The sequence below is a fragment of the Centroberyx affinis genome, unplaced genomic scaffold, assembly GCF_046629955.1.
Source record: "Centroberyx affinis isolate AG114_WGS23_722 - 3 ecotype Tasmania unplaced genomic scaffold, CSIRO-AGI_Caff_v1 ptg003805l_1, whole genome shotgun sequence".
NCBI classification, from domain to species: domain Eukaryota; kingdom Metazoa; phylum Chordata; class Actinopteri; order Beryciformes; family Berycidae; genus Centroberyx; species Centroberyx affinis.
The window spans coordinates 27,082-37,563 of record NW_027281670.1 but is presented as its reverse complement, the minus strand read 5'-3'; the positions used below and the strand labels follow the sequence as shown (position 1 = coordinate 37,563).

At 40.7% G+C, this 10,482-nt stretch overlaps 1 non-coding gene across 1 annotated transcript; it reads right to left on the bottom strand.

Annotated features, from left to right (window-relative positions):
- Positions 1–5,280: 5,280 nt before the first annotated feature.
- On the bottom strand, positions 5,281–5,480 carry LOC139662478 (U2 spliceosomal RNA). Its single transcript, XR_011696656.1, has one exon. It is a non-coding gene; the product is annotated as a U2 spliceosomal RNA (small nuclear RNA).
- Between the last annotated feature and the right edge of the window lie 5,002 nt (positions 5,481–10,482).

The window sequence follows — 10,482 nt, the reverse complement described above, 5'->3', positions numbered from 1 at the left end:
TATTTATTTATTTATTCAATTATTATTTCATTCATTCATTGATTTCTTAAAATGACAGTTCTGGTCCTCCATAAGCTGCAACATTGCATAATGAAATCTGATATCCTGGCTGAAACAGGGCTGCATGCAGACACACATCATAGCTGCTGTAAAAAAGATGAATGTCCATAGGCTCTTTCCTCTCCATTCCCCTGAGTCTAAATGAAGGCCAGCAGAAGTGGGAAACTGAAATGAGAGAGGCCAAGAGGTTACAGATCTGCATGCCATAGATATGCACCTCTCTAGAGCGTAATTCCCAGGTCCCCTGCCCAGAGTCTCTGTGAGAGTTGTTTCCTAGATTGGAAATGGTACTCTGAAGGCTGCGCCTGGGGCTTGTTAACACCTGCCCAGGGGGAATCTCATTTCTCCTCAGCCTCCATGGCCCTCCATCCACATACAGTGGGTGCACACACACACAATGGAACAAACAAGAGTGGACATGGCACAAGTTGCTCTCTGATTCTAGTTAGAATCAAGTGAATATTTATGTTTGTGTGTGGGTCAGGAGATGGCCCCTATCTGTATGTGTGAGTGTTTACGGGGGGCTACTTATTATTGATTGCACCTACGTGTGAAGGGCTATTTTGTATTGCTTGCTGCTATGGGACCTAAGCCGGAGTGGTTTGCATTGCTTGCCCCTATGTGTGCTGTATATGTGTGAGTTTAGGCTGGAGCAGTTAGCATTGCTTGCCTATGTGTGTGTATGTGTGACAGTAGGGTGGGCTGCTTAGCTTCATTTCTCCAATGTGAATATGTGTGTGTACAGGGAGGGCTAGTTAGCATAGCTTGTTCCCCAGCAGTTAGATGGTGCTGTGACCCTGACAGATAACAAACAGCTGCACCACAGGGGATGCAGCTAAGTAATGCATCATGGGAATCGATGTTCTAATCATTCTGCCCTCCTCCTTCTCTCCATATTCCCCCTTCATCTACTTCCCACACACCCTGCCATTCCATCGCCCATGTCATTCCCATAATTGTCCCCCACCAAAGGGATGGGTTCGGATGGTATGGATCGGTCTCTGTCCGTTAGTTTGTTCGTTTCTTTGTTCGTTAGGTAGTCACACTGTAACGCTGACTTTGTTCCGCTAGGGGGCAGTATTGACAATGAATGGGGACTCAGTGGTAAAGCAGGTCATACAGTTAAAGTTATCATACACTGTGGGGACAATGAATGGGGACTCAGTGGTAAAGCAATACAGTTAAAGTTATCATAGTTATTTTCTAACTTCATCTATGGAGTATGCTACTGTGCTGATGCCTCTTTAGTACTGTGCTAATGTGTGCTCTTTGGGGATCAAGACTGGGTCTGTATTATTCCGTTATTTCATTCCTATGTTTATGTTCAAGCACTTTGTGACATCTTGATGTTAAAAGGGCTTTTATAAAATAAACTTGATTGATGTATGTGTTACGCTGCTGTGTTTATTGTGTTATTGTAGTTATTGTACAGTTGCTGGACTGTTGTAGTGTTATTGCACTCATCACTGCACTACCACTGTGCCGTCAGCGTTGACTACTTATATCATATTACCACTTACCTACTGTGCAATACCATATATCACTCATCATTTAGCATTTATATTATTCATAACACTCACGCTCCTGGTGTTGTATGTTATATTGTATATTGTATTATAAATTGTATTGTAGTGTACATTGTGTAATGTAAGGATTGTATTTATTGCGTATTGTAGTTCTTATATTTTGTACTGTATTGAGTAAAAACAGGACAATTACAGTTACTACATTTCAAGATATAACTTGTAAGCCTAATTCTGAGGAGAGTAGGCAACAGAAATATATGGTCAATCTGTCCTTTCATTGTCCCATATGAAAATGCTTATACAATTTCACTCATATTTCAAGCACACTCAGCAATCACTGACTGACCCAAGGTGGAACTACATCACTGGTGGGGGACAACATGTTTACTATTACTGTTGAGGGCTTGCTGTGTCTCACCTCCAAGACAATGAGAAACATCAACGCTGTTTAACACAGTTTTAAAAAAAAAATCAATCCTATGTAATTTGCATACTGTGTGGTTGAGTCTTATAGAGCTGTCCAACAGAAAGAAAAATATGTATGTATTTCAGGGCTAAATTAGAACCAGAATCAGCCCAATGGCCAAGTATATTAAATGTTGAGGAATTTGTCTTGGTGACACTGGGACATGTTAGCACCTTACAGAACACAATACATACTTAGAGAAAAGAAAGCAGTTTTTTTTGTATATGCCTGTATGCAGAGAATTAAATTAGTCCCCTGTATGGCTTGCTCATAATTCATCATGGTACTTTGGTACATGGCTCTCTACACTAAAGTGGTTTCTCACATTCTATGGAACAGACAGAATTATGCCATAGAGGCAAACCTAAGGAGTCCAATTATAGAGGGTCTAATATTAGCAAGTAACAATAAAAAACAGTGGGGTTAATAGATATTTAATAGATATTTAGTTATCCAGCTAATTACCAGCCACAGTTTCCTGCAAGCCCTACAGAGCCCAGGATTGTGCAGCAGCATATTATGATGTTGAACTTGGCAGTACCTTGGATAGTGTAGCTTCCTGACCATGATATATAACCCCAAAATGGGTGATTCTCTGTTATCCCTCTGTTGCTCCTGTGCTCCGTGAGAGTCAGTTGGAGAATTGTGTCTTTTTCTCATGGCGCAGCCGAGGGCATCACGAGGCAAATTCAGGTCAGGCAGTCAGTCAGTCAGGTAACACTTAGTGAGATGTCACTTCGTCAGATGGCCTCTAGAGGGTGTCTGTGGCTAAGAGATGCAGTGTTTCCCATACAGAAGCACAAAATCAGAAGTTGGTCAGTGTAGAGAAATGGATCTAATCGATCTCTAATGTGCCTGATGTCACATCACATCATGTCTGTAATTTGGAGATGTACTGACAGCAGACCAGCAGCACTGAACTCAATCCACAGAGTCTCCCGGAAAACAAAAGTGAAACTTAACATTCCACCATTTGAGGAACTCACCTGTGTTAGTAACGGGATTTGTAAACAGTAACCCGATAACACGTCTTCTGCTGCCCTTCAAATATTAACCGTAGGTAACGTATAGCCCACCTTGTGGTATTTAACTAAGGTTAGTGGAATTATTTAACTGTTAACTTAGTTGCAGTGCTTCAGTGCATTGTATTTATTGAATTGAATTGAACACACACGCGTGGGTCTGTACAGGATCTGTGCTTGTTCTCTCTCCATTCACTGCCTTGTATGGTAGAATAGGTCTCAAACTCACACTTTTAGCACATGAATGAACACAAAGCAGATTCTGACAATACACAAAAAAACTAGTACTGTTGCTCATGTGTGGTTAAGTGAATCACTTTCTTTATTTATTAAACCTTTCAGTTTGAACACGTGAGAGAGAAAGGGCAAGACAGAGAAACACGGAGAGAGTCTTATTCTTTACAGTTCTCATAAAGGGCAAAGAGTGGCTCATCACTTACTTAAAGGAGAGTTTACAATGCCAAACATGTTGGCTTTGACAGTTTTGTAGGCTGTGTTAGTGGCTTGACTAGTCCTCTGGCAGTTAATAGATACGATAATGTATGAAGTAAAGGAAAAGGTATGGATAACAGCATTAAGGCAGTGTGCAAAATAGCAGCAGTAGTCGCTGTATAACTAATTTAGATGAAGGAAAAACAGACAGATACGTATGATAATTTACCAAAAATTATTAAATGTGTGCAGTATGAAATAAAAAAAAAAAATCAATAAATGCAACATATAATTAAAGAGAGGAAAAAGTGAGAATATGAAGAATGACAACATGTGCAATACAGGAAGTGCAAAATTGTGCTGGTATTCACCAAGCGGGCAAAAGCACAGGTGAATTTTGAAGCCAATAAGGAGGTCGTTGAAAACTGCAATTCCTCTAACGTCCACTAGATGCTGGCTCCAAAAAGACTCCCGGCCCAACTCCATGCAAGTCAATGGCACCACAACCAACTTCTCACTCAAAAGTCAATACATTTTTTCGACAAGAGGTTATGGTCTCAGTAACTAATTTTTTTTTGCATCATTAACGGGATGTAGCGGATATACTGTATAATGGGGTTGTTTTCCTAGTGATTGACAGGTCGCCTGTCCAGTGATCGACAGGTCGCCGATTACGGGCCAATAGCAGGCGGCGCTGTGGCTCCGTGGACGACCTTCGGCTTCGCTCTGGCTGCTGTGGCTCCAAAAAATGTCAACATGGCAGCAATCGTAACCCAATCTGTTGGCTTCAACACGGCCCTTCAGGAACCTATGGGTGACGTCACACTCACTACGTCCATCTTTTTTTACAGTCTATGGTATTCACATTAACGTGTACAAAGAGCCATGCATATCTACAGACACTGTCAAGCTCACAGTGACGAAGCGCATCATCTCAGTAAGCGTCCTGACTGACTGACCTGAATTTGCCTCATGATGCCCTCGTTTGCACCGTGGGGAAAAAAAATAAGTACAGTACCCCCACCCACTCACAGGACCACAAAGACACAACTACTAAAATCAGTTGATGACGGTAGAAGATACGTCAGACCAGAAATTCTAATTAATGTCACTGGCAGCGTGTCTCATTGAGCCTTCCATAATGAACAATGTCCAAAAACAAGAGGGCCCACTGATGCCATTACAAAGAGTGTGGGGGCTTCCAGCGTTGTGCAATCATTTTTTATAGCTGAGGTGAGACCGGAAAGCCATACCCGCCTCTGTTGTAGAGATAATGAGTCATCATTCAGAAGTAATGCTGACGGTGAGCATGAAACATTTTTGGTGGAGAATTCCTAGATGAGAGCTGTACATTGGACCATACTAAGCTCCAATCAATAGTTGAATCAGGAAGAGATGTTTGCACATATGGTTGGATCTTTACTTTTTTAAGGAGGAAGGAAATTACAGCAGAGTTAATATCTCTTGAGAAGGAGCCTTTTGTGATAGAAGCTATAATCATGTTCAGAAGGAGACGGCCAAGTTGGGACCAGAACATTAGCAAAAACTACTCCGGGGGGACGCCATCAAACCCAGGAGATTTCCCTTTGTTCATTCTTAAGTTCAGTCAGAGATATTGGGGCATTCAGGGCAGCAGCTGTATTTGGAGATAATTGTGGAATATGAAGATTTTCTAAAAAAGCTGTCATCTTTGTCTTATTGTGTAAGATTTTAGAACTATATAGCGTAAAAGTGCTAAAAATGAAGAGAAAAGAGAAGAAAAGTAATAGTATGTTTAAGCACATTTTGAGTGCTGAGGAAGGAAAAAATAGAAGAATAGTAGAAAATAGTGCAGAGAGCCACTGCAACTGGCATCTACTAGCTCTGCACCATCTGTAAATACCATATGTTGTCCCCTTATAGAGGACATATCAGATATTAAACTGATAAGAACAGATACTACACTTGATCTTATCCAAAAGACTGAGAAGTGATGCTAGTGAGGGATTGGACCAGAAGCCGCTGACCATGCCCTGCTCTTCTGGCATCCCTCTCTTTTTCTCATTATGACTGTTTCCTTGGTGATTTTTTTTTTATTTTTCTACATTATAGAATAACACAATAATTCTGTTGGAAACAAACATTGTCTGGGTATAAGACTCGCCACACTGTGATTGTGAGTGTTGTGAGAGTCACATGCCTGGAGGATAAGAGTATTTTATTTACATACAATAAACTGCCTTGAGAAAAGGATGTTGAAAAAAAAGTATTTCTGTGCGACAGCTTTTCCTACTGGTGTCCTGGAATACTCTACTGCACTGGCCAGCTTCATCTTGACAAAAACACTCAGAAATTAACCACTTGGCCAAGACAGCAAAAACTGTTCATCTCAATAATGTGATCATTAATCCTCATCTCAGTCATTTAAAAAAAAAAATCAAGTGCTTATTGTCTGGGCCGCTGTATTGCCATGTCTCAACTTCATGAGTGTATGGAAATAGAAGATCCCGCCTGTTCTGACACTTTTTTTTAATTAATGGATGCAGTAATCACAGACAATACTCTTGGGTGCTAATTAAAAAGCAAACAATTAAGTCAGCCCGCTCTCCTGAAAAATACTTATTTTGCACATGCAAAATTATTGGCTACAATCCCCATTCTGGTGTATGAGGTGTACAGACATTGTGAATATTTATTGTATGATGATATGACGATGATGATAATTTATGAAGAAAGGGTGTGACTGTCTGACTGAATAATAATAATTATATATGCAGTATGAATGTGTATAATACATATATATATATATATATATGTATGTATATATATATATATACATATATATATATATATATATATATATATAAGCAATATTTATATATATAAGCATGAACTCACAAAATAAAAAATTATATTTCCTCTAAAAGTTCTAGATAAGAAGTACATGGAACAATGGGATCCTGGATAAAGTGTGTGGACCCGGATAATCAAAATGTACTTTCATTGTACACACTGATTAATAGTGTAAGCATGTGGTAACCTGCTTCTACGTGAATAACAACTAACTAAGGCAGCTAGTGACTCTGACAGGGGGTCGGCAATATGGTAATCATAAATCAGACTTAGCATTGTGACAGGCTCTGCTAGATCCTGGCTTTGATGGCAAGATATCAGACATGATGAAAGGCCCAAGAGATTATAACAAGGACTCATGCCTACAAATCGAGGACAACATTCCTCCATCACAGTCGAGCTAAGACATTAATTAGGTGCAAATATCATTCAGGGATTGTTATAGTGAGAGATGACGTCACAATGATTGTTGAGCTATATGTGAAAATCTACTAGTTCCAATTTTGGTGTTTTTCTTAACTGAATTTAACATTTACATAGTCCTCTATGGGCGGAGTGATTTCATTACCCTAGAGGCCTCAAAACCCACTCCAAACTCACTGTGTTATTTCATAAATGTATAGTTATCAATAACCTGGTCATTTATGATTGTGAAGACAAGGCTGATAAAAGTTTTTCATCCAGCAGCAGTGGTTCAACCTGTTCTGGCTGGCTCCCATTATTGGTACCTTTAGTATCAATGGTAATTTCCAAATCTGAAGCTTCATATCCATTCCATGCACAGAGTAATAGCCTCTTAAACTCCTTTCTACTTAAATGTTGATATACTTAGGCATTTGTGCAAAAAAACAAAACAAAACAAGTATTCTTCCAAAACAGTGGGTTTAACTTGCTCATTATTAATGCAATGGTCATATTAAAGTCTGTCAGACTGGAGTTAGAGATCCATCCCATGCATAGATTAATAATCTGTCTTAACCTTTTTCCTGATTACTTATTCATATGAACACAGTTCAGCTAAATGTGCTCTGCTCTGGGCTCTCTAAATATTCGATTCCCCCCTTTGATTCCTCCCTTAAATTAACATTAATGGAATCATACGAGTGCAAGTAAACAAACTTCACCGCATTTCTGTGCTGCTTGAGAGAACACAGCGCGTTTTCAGTCCTTCTCCTGTTTATCCATCCTCTCAGAGTCCGGTGTTACGCAGTGTTGGGCACTGACTGACCATCCACTCAGGTCCTCATTTTGACACTCCATTTGGTTTAATAAATAAAGAAGATTTTTCACAACCCCATCCTCTCTTTGTAGCAATTATGAATTCTATTTGTTTGTTTGTCTTCCTGGAGCCTAGAAAAACTGCATTTGAATTCAGCTGGAGAACAACTAGTGGTTGTGTATAACTTAAACTCTTCCCATTGACACACACATCGTTGTTTCTTAATCAGGGCAAAGATTTGTTTCTGTTCTGCACAAAATACCATGGCAATTCTGTTGCAAACCAGGCTTCTTCTTGACACAGACTGTACCACACACACTGGTTTAGAAAAGTTCACACACACACACACACACACACACACACACACACACACACACACACACACTGGTTAAAAGTGAATTCACGTTCTTGAAGTTCAGCACAATGACACAGCAACAACAAATGAAACTCAGACAGATGTAGTCATCTGAGGAGGTCAGCCCATCAAAATGTCAATCCTTAGACAGATTTCTTAGCATAACCCATTGGCAACTCTCTAAGAAGCTCCTTCCACATAAATCCAGCAAATGTCTGTGTGTGTGATCCATGCTTAAGTTTCCACATGAGGCACAAATGAGTGGAGAGACTATCTTTAGAAAGACAGAGGCTTCTGTTGAGATACAGCTCAACAAGTTTAGGTGCTTTGAAAGGGTGCTGTTTCAAAGTTGTCCACATCATTTAGAAGTATTGGAATTTCAAGAAACTTATGTACAGTATTTTTCCCCTAAGATGATACTTCTGCTATTTCCTTTTATTACAGGAATCATAGGCAGTTCTAGGCACCAGCGACAAAAAAATATTGTTGTGCCTTCTGGGGTGTCATGGGTCTAATTTGACAAAACATCTGTGATGGGACGTGTCCAATTCATAACCCTGCCCATCTACTGCTTCCCTCAGACATCCAAGCAAGGCACTCACCCTAGCTTAATAACACAAAGGATAGTTACAACAGATCTTATTGGTAACAGCAAGGACCACTTTTCCCATTGTAGGATGAAAGGACCCAAACTTAACCCACGGAGTCACATACAGATGCACGCATGCAGAGCACGCGCGCACACAAGATAAAACCTCAGTAGCTCTGCTGTCTGTCCCAGTGACACTCCATTTAACCGTTCCATTAAAAACGAGAGGGCCTGCACAATGTAGTGATTTGTTCATAGCCAAGCATCACTGAAGTTAGCATCTATAAATGCAGGCCTGTTTTGTCCAAACTGCACCATGAACAAATACTTAGTCAACATCTAAGTGGCAGCATGGGGTATTTCAGCAGGGCAGTACTGAGCAAAGTATTATCCCCAGTCAATCCTAATCATATAAACTATCTGGGTGCATGAATGTAAGAAAGGATTAATTAGAGGATGAACGAGGATCCATAGACATTCCCATTTTTCAATTTAACTGGATTATCATCGTGTTCTTTAGCTCCATGAAATTGCCTAAGCTGCCCAGTCTCTAATGCACATTAGCCCTCAGACACTTGTGTGGCCTTCAGTGAGCAATAGAAGAGAGGGGAGCCAATACTCTCCCCAACAAGATCCCACAGACTCCAACTTTGTGTAGCCCCTCCCCATCTCTTTCTCCTCATGTCTACCCGTCCCTCCCTCCCTCTCACACTCTTTGTTTATCTCTCTCTTTTTCTCTCTTCATCCCTTCCATTACTGCCATGGCTACTGTCACTTCTCCCTCCATCCATCCCTCCAACTTAATCCAGTCTCCCAAAATCATTTGGGTAATGGGCCCAGCCATTGTGCAACTAAGTGGAACAAGGCCCATTAAGTAACAAATAGATACATCTGCACACTGAAGCACAAATTCTCATATCCATGCATGCATGCACATATGGACACACATATGCACACAAACATATAAAAACAACCTGGCAAACAGAAACAGGCACACCAAAGCACAAGTGAACATACACACATACACGCGCACACCCCCCCACACACACTTAGGCACACACACAGACATGCATATGTAAGCAACCATGCACAGATCTGAGATAATTTGCCTGCTCGTTGAACAGTTGCTGTGATGATTCTGCTGTGATGGCAGCCTAAAGTAAAAAGGAAAAAAGAGTTTGATTTATGTGTCCCATGGATGGACTGGGTGACCCTTTCATAGCACTCCTTAATTAGCAGCTCTATCAGAGTGAGTGGCAGGGCGGGGCGCTCTGGGAAGGAGTAGTCGGAGGGGGGTGGGGCTTTTCCCTCGATTACTCATCTGCTAACTCCTGCGTCTGAGAAGACACAGAGGAGGGGGATGAAGCAGCATGTTCAGTGAAGCCCACATCTTTCTCCCCCTCTAGGTTTCATACTGTACAATGATATCTAGCAGAGAATTTCCCCATCATGCGTATCTATTCTGCAGCCATCCTACAGCACTGCTGCAGTGGCCACTGCAGCCTATTATTTTTAAATTATTGTACAGTAGAATTAAATAGGCATATTGTAATATTAAACTTGTACCTGCTGAAAAGACACCATAATAGGTTGTGGCTCTGTAAATGGCTACATCATATATCTGTTTATGTTTTCAATCCTTATGTGTCTGTCTCTGTTATTTCCTGCTGTTGAGATCTATGGCATTCCATAATGCTATAACGATCCTCATTGAAAGCATGTAAGAGTGAGATCATATTTAAAATTGTATCATCTATCTCTGTATGATCCCTGTCTAATGAGCCTGGAAACAGCTGCTCACACATGGTTTTCTGAATAATGCATGTGACGGGCAGGTGGTTCTGGCACTAGTCCTCATCCAGGCATCACCGGCCATGGAAGGAATGGGTTAGAGATACAATAACAGCTACATGGTGCTGTGCACAGAACTAAAGGAGAGAGGAAAAGGCATCACTGTTCTATAGATGCTCCATGATGAATC